This window comes from Triticum dicoccoides, chromosome 3A (assembly GCF_002162155.2).
Source record: "Triticum dicoccoides isolate Atlit2015 ecotype Zavitan chromosome 3A, WEW_v2.0, whole genome shotgun sequence".
Taxonomy (NCBI): domain Eukaryota; kingdom Viridiplantae; phylum Streptophyta; class Magnoliopsida; order Poales; family Poaceae; genus Triticum; species Triticum dicoccoides.
Window position 1 is genome coordinate 339,093,022 of NC_041384.1, and position 16,568 is coordinate 339,109,589.

Below are 16,568 nucleotides of genomic sequence, written 5' to 3' on the forward strand. Positions count from 1 at the left end.
TCCTATTTTTGGAGAGAAAATCATAGAGGAAAAATTATCTCGTTTCGCGATATGAAGCTGTCGTCACCTCCCGTTCTTCATTGGGAAGCCATATCTGGAGTCCATTTGTGGCTCCGGAGAGGGGAATCTTTGGTCTTCATCATCACCAACCCTCCTCCATCCCCAATTCCATGATGCTCTCCACCGGGAGTGAGTAATTCCTTTGTAGGCTCGCTGGTCGGTGAGGAGTTGCATGAGATTCATCATGTAATTGAGTTAGTTTTGTTAGGTCTTGATCCCTAATATCCACTATGTTCTGAGAGGGATGTTGTTATGAGTTTGCTATGCTTAATGCTTGACACTTTGGGCCCGGGTGCCATGATTTCAGATCTGAACCGTTTATGTTATCACCATTATATCTATGTTCTAGATCCGATCTTGCAAGTTATAGTCACCTATTGTGTGTTATGATCCGGCAACCCCGGTGTGACAATAGTCGGGACACTTCCCGGTGATGATCGTAGTTTGAGGAGTTCATGTATTCACTATGTGTTAATGCTTTTTTCCGGTTCTCCATTAAAAGGAGGCCTTAATATCCCTTAGTTTCCAATTGGACCCCGCTGCCATGGTAGGGTAGGATAAAAGATGTCATGCAAGTTCTTTCCATAAGCACGTATGACTATTTATGGAATACATGCCTACATTATATTTATGAACTGGAGCCAGTGCCGTATCGCCGTAGGTTATGACTGTTATATGATGAATATCATCCAACGAATTCACCGATCTAATGCCTACGAATTTCTCTTATATTGTTTCTGCTGAGTTACTACTGCTATTTTTTCTATTGCACTTGCTACAAAATCATTGCTATGATTGTTACTGTTACAATTGATGTTGCTACTACTATCAAAACTATCACACTACTTTGCTATTGATCACTTTTCTGCAGATAATTAATCTCCAGGTGTGGTTGAATTGACAACTCAACTGCTAATACTTGCAAATATTCTTTGGCTCCCCTTGTGTGGAATCAATAAATTTGGGTTGAATACTCTACCCTCAAAAACTGTTGTGATCCCCTATACTTATGGGTTATCAAGACCTTTTTCTGGCGCCGTTGCCGAGGAGCATAGCTATGTTTGTTGAGTCACTTGAGATTATTATCAAATTATTACTATGAAGAATCTGAAGGACGCTAAGACTAAGATTTTTCCCTCTAAGACGAGGGGCGGTAAGGAACTTCCATCTAGCTCTGCACTTGATTCACCTTCTGTTATAAGTAGACTTGCAACACCACCAGATGCTATTAATCCTGATATGTCACAAGTTATTGATGATGCTACTTATGCTATGAATGATATTTATGATGATGTTAGTACCTTGCTTCATGATAATGTGCCACTAGGTGAATTTCTTGATGAAAAACTTGCTAGAACTAAAGCTTTTGAGAATGCTGAAACTGATGAAATTGTTGAAACCGATGAAGAGCTCGAAACTGAAAATCCTGAAACACCTATTAGAACTAGTTGTCCTCGATATGAATTGCCAAAGGTACCGGAAGGTTATGTTATGGATGAGGAGACAACTAGGGATGTTCTTGCTTGTAAGGATACAGATGATCTAGAAAAAATATTATGCAAGTATAAAGAAAAAGACTTTGAATGCTAAAATGAAATGTGATCCTTAGTTTGCTACTTCACCTATCTTTGTTGACTATAAGGATTATGAATTCTCTGTCGATCCAGAGTTGATAACTTTGGCTGAATCTGATCCTTTCCATGGTTATGAAACTAAAACTGTTGTGGCACATCTTACTAAGTTGAATGACATAGCCACCCTTTTTGCTCATGATGAGAAAATTCGCTATTATTATATTCTCAAATTATTTCTGTTCTCACTAAAGGGTGATGCTAAAGCTTGGTACAATAATCTTTCTCCTGGTTATGTGCGTAGTCCCTAGGACATGATTTATTACTTCTCTCAAAAATATTTCCACCAGCCCATAAGAAACAACCTGCCTTATAGGAAATATTAAACTATGTGAAAATTGAAGAAGAGATTCTCCCACACGCTTGGGGGAGGCTTCTCCAATTGCTTAATGCTTTGCTGGATCATCCTCTTAAGAAAAATGAAATACTCGATATATTCTATAATGGACTAACCGATGCTTCTAGGGATTTCCTAGATAGTTGTGCTGGTTGTGTTTTCAAGGAATGAACCATTGGGCAAGCTGAAGAATTATTGAATAACATATTGAGAAAAATATGATGATTGGACTCTTCTTGAACCACTGCCTAAACCCACTCCGAAGAAGAGGGGTATCTTATATCTCGGTCTTGAAGATGCGCAAGAGGAAAAGAAATCTATGAGAGAAAAATGTATTAAAGCTGATGATGTCAAAAATTTACATCCTATTGAAGAAATACATGGGCTTGATACACCACCACCTAAGGTGGTAGAGGTAAATTCTCTAATAAAATTCAATGATAATGATAATCCTCACAATATGCACCCTAGCCAATGCCTTTATGAGTTTGAAAATTACATTAGAAAGCAAGATCACTTCAATGCAAATGTTATGAAACAATTGAAATACAATTCTCATATGATTGCTCGCTTGAGTGACTTGTTATTTAGAATCTCAAATGATGTTAGAGGTGTCGAGAAGCATGCTTCTATGGTTCAAACTCAGTTAGAACAAGTTGCTAAATCTCAAAGAGAGTTGTTAGATGAGATGAATAATAATATAAATGATCGTGCTGTTAGACTAATGACTAGAGGAGGTAGGATGACTCAGGGACCACTTTATCCTAAGGGACACCCAAAAAGAATTGAACAGGACTCTTAAAGGGTTAACACTGATCCACATAGTCCTTCTAAAAAGGAAAAGAAGAAGAAAAATGATAGGACTGTGCATATCTCTAGTGAACCTGAAGTAGAAAACCCTCCTGAGAATGATAATGAAGTTTCTGTCTCTGATGCTGAAACTCAATTTGGTAGAGAACACTCACCTTCTTATAATGAAAAAGATAATGAAGAGGTTCATGAATATACTCAAACAAATAATAAAAAACCAGACAATGATGTTGAGATAGAACCAGTAGTTGATCTGGATAACCCACAACCCAAGAATAAAAGATATGATAAAAGAGACTTTGTTGCTAGAAAGCACGGTAAGGAAAGAGAACCATGGGTGCAAAAACCTATGCCCTTTCCACCTAAGTCAACTAAAAATAAAGATGAGGAAGAATTTGAATGCTTTCCTGAAATGCTGAGGCCAGTCATTTTGCGTACTGGCTTGACTGATGTCTTAAAAATGCCTCCATATGCAAAGTACATGAAAGACGTCATCACCAATAAGATAAAAAATACCAGAAGCAGAAATCTCCACCATGCTTGCTAATTATAATTTTAAAGATGGAGTACCTAAAAAACTTGGAGATATGAGAATACCAACTATACATTACTCCATCAAAACAAATTGTGTGAAAACTGCTCTATGTTATTTAGGAGCTGGTGTTAGTGTTATGCCCTTCTCTTTATATAAAAGACTTGATTTGAATAAAATCGCACCTACTAAAATATCTTTGCAAATGGCTGATAAATCAACTACCATACCTATCGGTATTTGTGAGGATGTGGCCATTGTTGTTGCTAATATTACTATTTCAACTGACTTTGTTATACTTGAGATGCCCGAGGACGACAACATGTCGATTATCCTTGGTAGACCCTTCTTGAATACTGGAGGGGCTGTTATTGATTGCGGTAAAAGCAAGGTCACTTTTCATATCAATGGTAATGAGCATACGGTGCACTTTCCGAAGAAACAATTCGAAGTGAATGGTATTAATTAATGTTATTGAAATATCTCCGACAATAACTATTGGAAGTTTTCAACTACCTCTACCTACTATTAAAAAGAAATATGAAATGCTTATTGTTGGGGACGTTCATATCCCCGTTGAGGTAACTTAGTGATTTACGAAAGTTCTTCGGTTTCATGATAATCGAAAGTGGTTGTTAATAAGACTTGATCAACATTATTAATTGATCATTTTTTAGAGGTATGAAGTTGATGAATTTAGTGAGAACTACTTTCTGTCCCTACCTTTTCTTTCTTTTTTTATTATTTAAATAAAATAAAATGCCATATTTTGTATATCTTCTGAATTTCCCATGCAATAAAAAATGACCCAAAAATAAAAGTTCTCAGAATGCTCTGGAAATTTAATTCGATTTTTTTCTGAATATTTAAGAATTTTTTTGGTGAAAATAACATCAGAGGGAGGTGCACCAGGTGGGCACAACCCACCTGGGCGCGCCAGGACCCCAGGCGCGCCCTGGTGGGTTGTGGTCCCCATGTGGGCCCCCTCACTTATCTCTTCATCCCACATCACCACCTACCTCCATAAAAAATCATCATTGCTCTCTCTCTCTCTATCATGTTCTTGCTCCAGAACCCACGGATTTTGATCTCTTTGCTCGAAGCTCCATTTCTGAAACTGTTTCTGGAATTGTTGCTTGGTATGTGACTCCTCCATTGGTCCAATTAGTTCTAGCTTTAGTGGTATGTATTTTGAATAATTAGCTACTCTTGGTGCTGTTGTAGATGAGCTTGCATGTTGAATTCTTAGAGTTCTAAATAGTTTGAATGCTTGCTATGGCCTCTATGCATCCTTATGAGTAGTTGCTTTCAATCTTCTGAAGTTTTGTTGAGAAAAAAAAATTGTGGACTAAAAATTTCAGAATTTTGTTCATAGGAAAAAGATGAGTATCTTTAGCAAGTTTGCTTCCAAGAAGAACTCTAAGGGATTTATTTGGGAGTCATCTGATAGTGATCTCCATACCCGGAGAATGGCTGAGGTACGGCCGTGCGAATGGCCGCATAACCCGTTCATGGAAGGGGTCGGAATCCTTCAGGAGTTTGCACAATATGCTGCTAATGCCGGCCTCACCGACTTCATAGCAGTTGAATGTGAATAGTATCATTTCCTCATAAATTCATTTATGCAAAGTTTTAATTTCTTGAGTAGTAATAATCCTCCTGAGGTGCAGTTTAATTTATATGTTGAAACCCGTCAGATACCACTCACTGAATTTTCTGACATATGCATGATTCCTTCTAGCAGGAATTTAGTAGACCATAGGCCCATAGAGTTTGATGGTTTTTACCGCACTCTGACTGTGGGGGTGAGGGAGGGGTATCAGGTGTCACTGCCACTAGCTTACACTTTCTGGCTGTACATTATTTTGCTCTATTCATTACGAAGTGTTTGCTTGCTAGAGAGAAGGTAGGTGCACTCAGTGCTTCAGACTTTGCTGTTTTATGTCGTGCACTTTATGGAGACAACACTTACATCTTGGGAGCTATTGTGGCACGTCGACTCCACATTAACAGATCCAAGGGTAAAATACATGGTGGTATTTACGCTACTCGCTTGGCGACTCACTTTAACATTTAGATAGCGAGAACACTGACATTCCTGTTCCTTATAACCTAGTTTTCAGTGTGGACACTCATGCTATTATCCCATTGCCTGCACCTGCTTTGTTTGATCCTATTGCTAGGAGCGGGTACAGGATTATGCCTAAGGACATTGTCGCCTACCGGAACAACCTAGCTGTGGCAAAGGAGGAGCCTCGGGAGTGGGACCCTCAGGTACCCGCTCCCCAGCACTTCAACATAGGACCCATGGCTTCTTCGAGTGGTGATTACCAAGTCAGGCCAAAAGCCTAAGCTTGGGGGAGTACGTATTTCTACCGACATTACATTCATGTTCACACGTTTCATTTCTGTTGTCTGTGTCCACACTCTTTCATTGTATTATCCATGCTAAATTTATTTTCTCGCATTCTTCTTGTGTGTTTCAAAAACTTTGAGAAGATACAAAAATATTTCCTGCTTCTCTTTGATTTTTCTTTCTAGTGTAGTTAGATGTAGTATCTAAAAAGAAAACTCAAAAAGATTTCCTTATTCTTCTTTTACTTATTGGGAGCTTTCCCGTGTAAATAGTCTTTCTCATTTTTGTTTTTCCCTTTTATTTGCTCGTTCAAGAAATACCAAAAACTCCAAAAAAATAGTGTGTTTCTCTGAATTTCTTTTTCTTTCTATTGAGTCATACCGAGGAGAAGACCACGATGAAAATGTTGAGTGGCTCTCATATGCATTATTGTTGAGCTAACTAAGAGCATATATTACCTTGTCTTCTCCTTTTGAATAAAATGTTTGCAAATTCCAGCTTAGTCCATGGCACTCTTGCACTATTATTATTTTCATACCGTTCGGTCATGCACCAGCCGTGACTTTGAAGCCGGCTTAGTGAACCCGATGAAGGAGCGCTATGAGGTAAACACTTCAACTCCTTGTTACCTAAATATCCTTCCCCTTAGCCGCCAAGTTTATTGAACATGATAGAATAACATGTGATGTAAACTTCAGTCGTTGCATAGATCAACTCCAGTAGCCCCCAAGGGCCAGTTTATACTTGCAAATATAAACTGGGACTTTTTAATACCAGCGCCTTAACTTTTCATTGGTAGCCCCCAAGGGCCGGCTTAATAAATATGTTGAGCCAGGACTTCTTAACTCAACAAGAATTAACATTGCGCCCGTAGCCCCAAGGGTCGGCTTAACAAATATGTTAAGCCGAGACTAATCATCTTCTAGATATCCATAATCCCAGTCATAGCCTTCGTAAGACGGATCATCATCATTTGTCCGGGTCAGCAAATAAAGCCATGTTTGAAGAGCAATATGCATTATCCCCCAAGTGCCAAGTATAATACTTGTATTGTACTTGGGACCTCACAATGTTTGAAGAAGCAATAGACATTAACCCCCAAGTGCCAAGTATAATACTTGTATTGTGCTTGGGACTTCAAATATATTCATTTCCTTCTTATTTACTATTTACTTTTGCAGACTGAGCTTAACAGTAAAGAATCCCAAGTCACCGACCTTCAAGAGAATATCAAGTCTCAACAAGCAGAAACCTCCAAGGCCAAGGATGAACTGACTAGTGCCTTAGCCGCAATGGAAAAAATGAAGGAAAGCATCATGGCTGAACAAGCGGGTTGGGAGACAGAGAAAGTAGCCCTACTAAAGAGGGCTGAAGATGCAGAAGTGGCCCTTGAGCCGGTATCTTCAGAGCTTGCCGGTTTAAAACAACAAATTAATGCCATGAATGCTGCCGTTTTTGGTAAAATAACTCTTTTAATCTCTTAACATATGTTTATCCAATATGCTCTCGGCTTACAAACATCCTTGATGACACAGGATCCCGGGTTACCCATCATGGCTCAGACATGCGGAAAAAACTGAAGGCGGCTTACACACTCATAGAACATCTATATAGTGGCGCACAACCGGTTATTTGTGCAGCTGCTCACAACAAACCGGCTCCAACCCTTATCAAGGATACGTTGGATAAGCTATCGGTGCTGCATGTGTGGATCGAAGAGTTGAAAAAATCAGCTTCAAGAGCCGCTGCACTTACTGCGCTAATCCGGGCCAAAGCGTGGCTAGTTGACTTGAACCGGCAGACTTGGCAAACGACTGCCCAAGCATAAAAGAAGATGGGTCACCCTTCACTTCAGATGAATTCACCACTCTTACATGGGAAATGCGTTCTTTGGCTACCAAACTGGCTAAAGACACTGATCTTACTCATTACCAACCGGTTTATGATGCCAACAATAAGAAGGTGAAGGCACAGACTCATGATGCTCCGGACCTGACTCCTCCAATCCGTAAGCACACTTATGCCCCTAATGTTGATCCATCCACACTTATAAGTGATGAAGCTATATTCAGAGCGTTAACTGGGATCGAATGGTCGACCACTAACTTCTAGCCAATGGGTGAAGAGGAGGCAGATGAACCGGTGCTGGACGAACCACAACCTTCAACACAACAAGGCCAAGAGTCGTAAGCCATAAGCCGACTTAGCATCTTCTTTCTATGAAACTGCTAAGACAATTACTCCTCTGGGGCATTCGATGCCTTTGTAATAGGCTTTAGTTAAACTCTTGATCTGCCATGCCATCGTGCATGTTTTGTTCTGCGTGATACTATTGATCTGTCAAGTTGAAGATCTGCCACGTATGTTTATGATTTCATCAACTATGTGCACCAGACTTATTTATTGTACATGCACACAAACACATGACAAGGATCATGGCGATTTACTGCAGGACGGGTCATAATACCATATCAAAAACCACTGGTGGCTAAAGATAGTCCATAACCAGGGCCGGTTTAATCATGACCTTTAATAAAAAGTATCATACTTGTGATACCGCACCGGCTTAATTTACCAGCGGAAGATGGGTGAAAACCCAAAAGATTGAGCGTACAAAGCTCTGTGCAAGTTGACACGTACTGCCAGCTTAATACGCCATATGCAGCAAGGGGTAATATCCCAAACTTAGAGCGTAGCACTTCCAAGCATATAAAATCATTATATCCTGGCGACTTATAGCCTTCAAGCCAGTCCGGGTTAATAAACACCGGGTAATTTCAAGTATAAATAAGAAGGCATAGCCCTCCTTGGTTTTTAACCATGTATCAATATGTCACAGGAGAGGAAACTCAAAAAATGTTCAAATCAAATACAAAAAAGCAAGGCTTTCATAGGCGGCCAAGCCTAAAAATAAAGCGTGTTCAAGGGTTGCATAGCCACTGAGTTAAACCTTCATACAAACCTTATAAGCTAGACCTCACATAACCAATCGTCGTTTTAACTTTGACAAAGTCAGGGTCTATATAAGATTGATTTGTCAAAAGTACGGCTGGTCGTTCCAGGATTACCTGGGCGGAGTGGCAGCCTTAAAAAGGCAGGATAACTCAGGTTTTTAGGTGAATACACCTAGCTTCCAAACCTGGCTTTTAAACCTATTACAAGGGTCATAAAAACTCTTGTCCGTTGAACAAAGAGCCCCCAAGTAACATTATATTCCAGGCATATAAGCCGGATCAACAAGGGTAGTCACAGCTATGCTCAATGAGCAGGAAGCCCCCGAGTGATATGTTTCTGAGCTGTGCTCAATGGGTACCTATGTTTGAGTTGTGCTATGCATCAAAATCTCTTTGGTCCCTGTAATTTGGCATCAAGCCTTTAAGTGATCATATAAAATAAAGACTCAATTTCTTAGAAATGAAAAGGCAGAGTCCCTGAAATATTAGGGATGCCGGCTTTATTATATTAATCATAATATTTACATTGTCAAAATATATACATCAGGTGAGCCGGTGGCTCAGGTATAATAAGGCCGAAGATGAGCAATATCCACAGCCTGCGGGTCTCCTCTTCCGACGTGCATGAGTCCTTGCGGTCTCGAACATCGATAAGGTAGTATGACCCATTGTTTAGATTTTTGCTTACCACAAAGGGCCCTTCCCAATGTGGGAATAGTTTGTGCATATCAGATTGATCCTGGATAAGCCGGAGCACCAAGTCACCTTCTTGAAAAGTTCTGGTTTTAACTCGGCGGCTGTGATAGCGATGCAGATCTTGTTGTTAAATCATCGGACGAGCCGCTGCAAGGTCATGCTCCTCATCTAACAGGTCAAGTGCATCTTGACGTGCTTTTTCATTGTTAGCTTCAACATAAGCTACCACGCGGGGCGAGTCATGACGGATGTCACTAGGGAGAACCGCCTCTGCTCCGTAAACCATGAAGAAAGGCATGTAACCCGTAGATCTGTTGGGGGTAGTATTGATACTCCATAACACGGAAGGTAACTCCTCTACCCAACAACCTGACGTCCTCTGCAAAGGAACCATAAGCCGGGGCTTGATGCCTCTCAGGATCTCTTGATTGGCTCTCTCAGCTTGACCATTAGACTGGGGGTGAGCTATTGATGATACATCAAGCCGAATATGCTCACGTTGACAAAATTCTTCCATAGCACCCTTGGATAGATAGTGCCATTATCAGTTATAATACTGTGTGGAAAGCCAAAACGGAAATCACCTTTTTTGATGAATTGAACTGATGTCGCTGCATCACATTTACTAATCGGCTCTGCCTCAACCCACTTTGTAAACTTGTCAACCGCCACCAGGAGGTGTGTCTTTTTATCTTTGGACCATTTGAAAGGCCCAACCATATCGAGCCCCCAGACTAAAAACAACCAAGTAATTGGAATCATCCTCAATTCTTGAGCCGACACGTGAGCTCGGCGTGGAAACTTTTTACACCCATCACATTTTCTGACTATATCCTCAACATGGGCGTGAGCCATCAGCCAATAAAAACCATGAAGGAAAGCCTTGGCTACAAGAGACTTAGAGCTGGCATGATGACCACAATCTCCTTCATGAATCTCTCGCAGAATCTCACAACCTTCTTCAGGAATAACACAACGTTGAAATGCCCCTGTAACACCGCGACTATGCAACTCTCCATTGACAATGGTCACTGACTTAGACCGCCGGGTTATCTGCATGGCCAAAGTTTCATCCTCAGGTAACTCGCCCCGGGTCATAAGCCAAATATGGAACTGTCCAATCAGGAATAGCATGAAGAGCCGCCACTAGCTGTGCTTCCGGGTCAGGGATAGCAAGATCCTCCTCTGTAGGCAATTTAACAGAAGGGTTATGCAGAATATCCAAGAAAGTGTTAGGTGGCACCGGCTTATGATGAGATCCTAACCGGCTTAAAGTATCAGCCGCCTCATTTTTCCTGCGGTCAAACATGTTCAACTTGATAACCCTTGTAATGACCCGCAATAGCGTCAACCTCTCGACGATAAGCTGCCATGAGTGGATCCTTAGAATCCCATGTTCCAGAAACTTGCTGAGCTACCAGATCCGAGTCACCAAAGCACCTCACCCGGCTTAAGTTCATTTCCTTACCCATCCAAAGACCATGGAGCAAGGCCTCATACTCAGCCGCATTGTTAGTACAAGGGAACATCAACCGGAGAACATTAGAAAATTTATCACCTCACGGGGAAGTCAAGACAACTCCAGCCCCCGAGCCCTCCAATTGCATGGATCCACCAACGTGGATAGTCCAATATGTGCTATCTGGTTTCTCCTCATGCATCTACAATTCTGTCCAATCATTGATGAAATCCACAAGCGCTTGAGACTTGATGGCTGTACGAGCCACATACTTTAAACCATGAGGTCCAAGCTCAATGGCCCACTTGGCTACCCGACCTGTGGCTTCTCTGTTTTGAATAATATCCCCTAAAGGAGCAGAACTAACCAAAGTGATAGGATGACCCAAAAAATATTGCTTGAGATTTCGACTAGCCATGAACACTTCTGCCAATGTGGATACCTCTGCTTGGACTCAATAAGTACTTCACTGATGTAGTAAACCGGCCGTAGAACCGGATGCTCTTTCCCTGACTCCTTCCTTTCCACCACAATGGCTACACTGACAGCTCAGCTATTGGTAGCCGCATACAACAATAAAGGCGCTTTATCAATAGGAGCAGCCAATTTCTGTGAAAAGGCCGGACCGTTTGACTTGGTCAAAAGGTAGCGGCCTGGCCCACGACAAGCCTGTTAACGGCCTGTTCACATATAGCCCATTTACAGCCCACTAACCCAGGGCCCATTTACGGCCTATCTGAATTAGGCCCAGTAGCGTCATCTGGGCCGTCCAATATAATTCCAGCCCGTTTTAACTTTCGGCTCATGTATGGCCCATGACGTCTTTCGCCCCATATGAGGCCATTAGTAACTCTTGGCCCATTAACGGCCCGTGGTAAAACTGGCCCGTAATGAACAGTGTATCACTTTATACCCATTAACGTCACGTGGTGAAACGGGCCCGTAATGAACAGTGTATCACTTTATACCCATTAACGGCCCATTATTCCGTTGGGCCATTTCCAGCCCATGTTATCTTTCGGCCTTCTCAGGGCCCATTTATTCTTGGGCTCATTTCCTGCATTTGTTTACTTATGGCCTGTTACTGTCATTTTCTGCTTGTGGGCAAAATTCAGCCCGTGGTTACAGTCGGCCCGTTTGTGGCCCGTTAATATGTTGGGCCGTTTTCATAGCGCCATCAAATACGGCCGATTAACGACGGCCCGTTATGGTTGGCCCATGAACGAACGATTTCAACTCTAGCCCATTTACGGCCATAATGTGGTCTGTTATTCGCCCATGTTTGGCCAACCGATCATACGGCCCGGAGAAGGCCCATTGATGATACGACCCGTAGAAGGCCCATTGTGTCTACGGCCCATATAAGGCCCATTGTTTCTACGCCCTGTAGAAGGCCCATTGTTTCTATGGCCCGTAGGAGGCCCATGTTAACTACAGGAAATATGTAGCCCATGGTTATTGTGGCCTAGTTTGAAAAAATAGGTTATTGCAGCCACTAGCAAACCGCGGAAAAAGAATTGCACTGACTACAAGAAAACAAATAAACAAGACAATAAGGAAATAAATTAGCAAGCAACTTATGCTAGGCTATCACAGCTATTACACATATTACATCCACTAGGCATCAAAGTTCGCCACCAGTGCAAATATAGGGAACAAAGCAGCATATAAACACCGTAGCAAAACAAGTCCAGAACTGAAACCACTTCAGAAGAGCTCAAGAAACAATATCCTGGGTACCCATAATGCTGGCAAGATGCTTAGCAAGCTTATTAAGTTTCTCTTGTTTGGCGCTTAAATCTTCTAGCACTTGATGTTGCACCAGAAAGTATGCATCTGAATTCTGCAGGGACTTCCTCAGTCCTTCGGCTTCCTGTCGCATAACATCTGATCAATGTCTTTCAACTTGAAGTTGAGACTCAAGAAGTTGAACTGATTCAGGCAGCGAGTTCGAAGAGCTGGTGCCAGTAGTAGTAGCAAGTAACTCAAACACTACATCAAGACAGGACTTTGGGTTGTCTCAGTGTCTTCATTATAGTTTTTATCAGCTTTCTTGGATTCCAACAGGGATGTCTCACTATCTTGAACCTTATCTGCATTACTTCCTTTACAATTGCATAACGGGGTACTCTTCTCTGATATTTTATCCGCGTTCTAAAAGAGAAACAAACAAACACATCACAGGTTTACAATGTAGTATATGAAACTCATTTTGGTAAACCAGTTCAGTAGTAAGGTGGACATGATAAGAACATGAAACAAACATATATCTATGTAGTATGGTCACTGTATGGTCTATATCATTCTAGTTTATGTTGCCAAATCAAGATAGATACAGTTCGAATCATATCTTTTTAAGACAAAGCAGCATAGACAGAATATAAGTGAGGGAAACTACACAGCAATAACAACACTTGTAATGTGCATGGCATGAGAACATATCTGTTTATTCAATTGAAACTGAAATCAACATAGAGCAAGTTACAACAGAAAACACGTTAAAGAAACAGGTTTAAAACATACTTGTTGCGCCATTGGAGTTTCAATTGCATCCTTTAAATTTTAAATTAGTTGGTATGAGTAAATACAGTGATGCAAGAGAAAAGTAGTATGAACCATAGCTATGGAACCTGACCTGAGAAGAATTCTTCTGCTTTAAGCGTTGGCTTGGGGTTCGGAGTGGTGATCCTCGTGCTTTGGGCACTGCAATTGCCTTACTAACTGCTCGTGTCTGGGTGCTCTATGGTGGAGACGGTGCTGTGTCAACGGGAACTGGGTTACTATCTGATGGGGTTGGGGTTAGAAGGGGTGTAGCTGGTTCTCTGTCCTACTGGGTAGGGGTACAATCTGCGTGAGTCTGGGTTATGTGTGGTGGGGCTGGTTCTTGGGCAAGTACAATCGTGGTTCTATCTTCATCGACAGGTAGCACGATCTTTTCTAAAGACCGTGTTTTTACTCCCACAGATACTGCCATCACCCCCTCCAATTGAAATGGCTGATAAACAAGAAAAGTAATTGAATGTACAGACATTGTAAGATAGACAGGTGCAATGGATAGTAGGGAAGAAAATAGGGCATGTAATAATTCACATTTATGTGGTGTAACCAAACAGAATAGCAGGACATAATTTCACATATATGATGGCTAATTAAACAGGATAGCATGACACAATTTCACATGTATGATGGCTAACTAAACATGATAGAATGACATACTTCAAAATATGATGACTATGTAAACAGGATGACATGATATAACCATACGATGTGTCTATTAAAGTGGTTGGCATGCAATAAATCACAAACATGCCATCGATGGAAACATGATGGCATGATATAATTCACGGATAGAATGACATAATTCAAAATATGATGACTATGTAAATAGGATAAGATGATATAACTATATTATGTCTTTAGAAAATGGGTTGGCATGCCATAATTCAGATACATGCTGTCTATGTAAACATCATGGCATGATATAATTCAAATATATGATTTATATACTAAGGAAGTGAGCAGAGGGCAATCGCATATATGATGTGTCAACTAAGAAGATGGCATTCAATACCATGTGTATGATGAAAAAAATAAGCATTGCAATACAACATATGCATGATACGAGTAATATAACCCTGCCAAGTTTGAGCATACACCTCAGGGGGATAATAGGGCTGGTCATCTGCCTCTGAATCCTCCTCTCAAGAGCTATCTGTAACCAGCAAGATATCTGCTTCTACAGGTAGCATTGTCTGCTCTGAAGACCTTGTTTTCACTCTAGATTTCTCCATCACCAATTCAAATGGCTGATGCACAGAAAGAGGAGTTGAATATACAAACATTGTCGACAAAAGCAATGAGAAATACAAAAAAAGGACGACATGATATAATTCACATATATGACTTTTGGCTAAACAGCATGGCATTGCATAATTCACATATATAATGCCTTGCAACAAGATGGCATTGTATAATTCACATATATAATGTCTTGCAACAAGATGGCATTGCATAATTCACATATATGGTAATTAGACACTAAACAGGTGGCATTCACAGAAAGCATGTCTAAACTAAGCAAATGACATAGCAATGCAAGATACCATACACATGATATGAGCAACATAACCTTGCCAAGTTAGAGCATGCACCTCGGGGGGGGGGGGGAATAGGACTGGTCATCTGTCTCTGGATCCTCCTCTGAGGAGCTATCTGTAACCAGCAAGACATGTGCTTCGTCAGATAGCATTGTCTGCTCTGAAGACCTTGTTTCCACTCCAGATTTTTCCATGACCGTGCCGAATGGCTGATGCACAAGAAGAGTAATTGAATGTACTAAAATTGTTGACAAATTTAACACGTAATAAAAAAATGATGTCATGATATAATTCACATATAAGATGACTGGCTAACCAGGGTGGCATTGCAAAATTCACATATATGATGCCTGGGTAAACAAGATGGCATTGCATGATTCACATATATGATAAAGAAACTAAACAGATGGCATTGACACAAAGCATGTATAAACTAAGCAGATGACATCTTTGATGTATACAATAAGCAATGAAAGGCGCCATATGCATGATATTACCAACATCTGCATGCCAAGTTAGAGAGAAGACCTCATGGGGTAAATAGGAGTGGTCTTCTGCTTCTGAATCCCCCTCAGAACAATTATCTTCCTCTTGATTACGATCCGAAATGGGTGGAGGAGGGCTGCCTTTGCACCCACCATGGAGCGACGTCTGCATGAAATTTTATTGCAAGGCAAGGCTCGTCTCTTTTACTCCACATGTTCAGTTCCATTGTGTACAATAACTGACATGCATAGGAATAAAACATAGTGAGATTATGTAAGGAGTGCATGCACAAATCCAGATTGATGGTAGCAAACTGTGGATAGACCCAAAACCAATGATAGCAGGCAGATAATAGCTTTAGTAAAAAATACAGATAATGGCTCCTTTACTGTTTGTTTGCACCCAACATGAAACTCATAGTAGACACCCGAGATTAACCAGATAGTAGATAGATAGTACTGATTGCTGCCCCAATATGTACCCCACAATCATTTAAAAACTCAGGTTTAAGCATAAGTTTGGACCTGACTCAAAGTCTAATAGGTGAACACGACGATAAAGTAGCATGTCATCATATTAAGCGATGCATAACGTAAGCAGACACGGAAGAGTGCGACCTCTCTTGCGGACCCGTGTAGTCCTCAAGGTCATCTGCTCTGTTGATGATGGTAATGCAGTTGTCATGGCTGCCGGTGGTGGGGAAGAAGATCTAAGGCGGCGAAAGACAGTATGGACAGCGGATCCCTTCTGTGGTGAACCCTTCCGTCGTTGGAGCAGCTGAGCTGGGGTGGAACACAACACCGCAGGTGCCGGACGAACCGCACAAGGTTTTCTTTGACACATATCTGTAACAGAAGTAATTGTGTAAGGGCTTCTTTGAATTTGAGGATTCTAACAATGCAGGGATACAAAATTGACAAGAATAGGATAGGAATGCACGTGCAAAACAGAGAATTTAAAAACACATGATTTCTGCCAATCTGGGTGTTTGCTTCACAAGAATTAGAAGAACACAGGATGCAAGGAAGCATGGTGAGATTAAGTCAAACCATAAGAAAATGTATGGTTATAATGCTATTATGCTACTATCTCTTAGTCTTGTGCTTCATGAATAGGAATTTGAAAAGGAGGACAAGTGGAAGTTAAAATT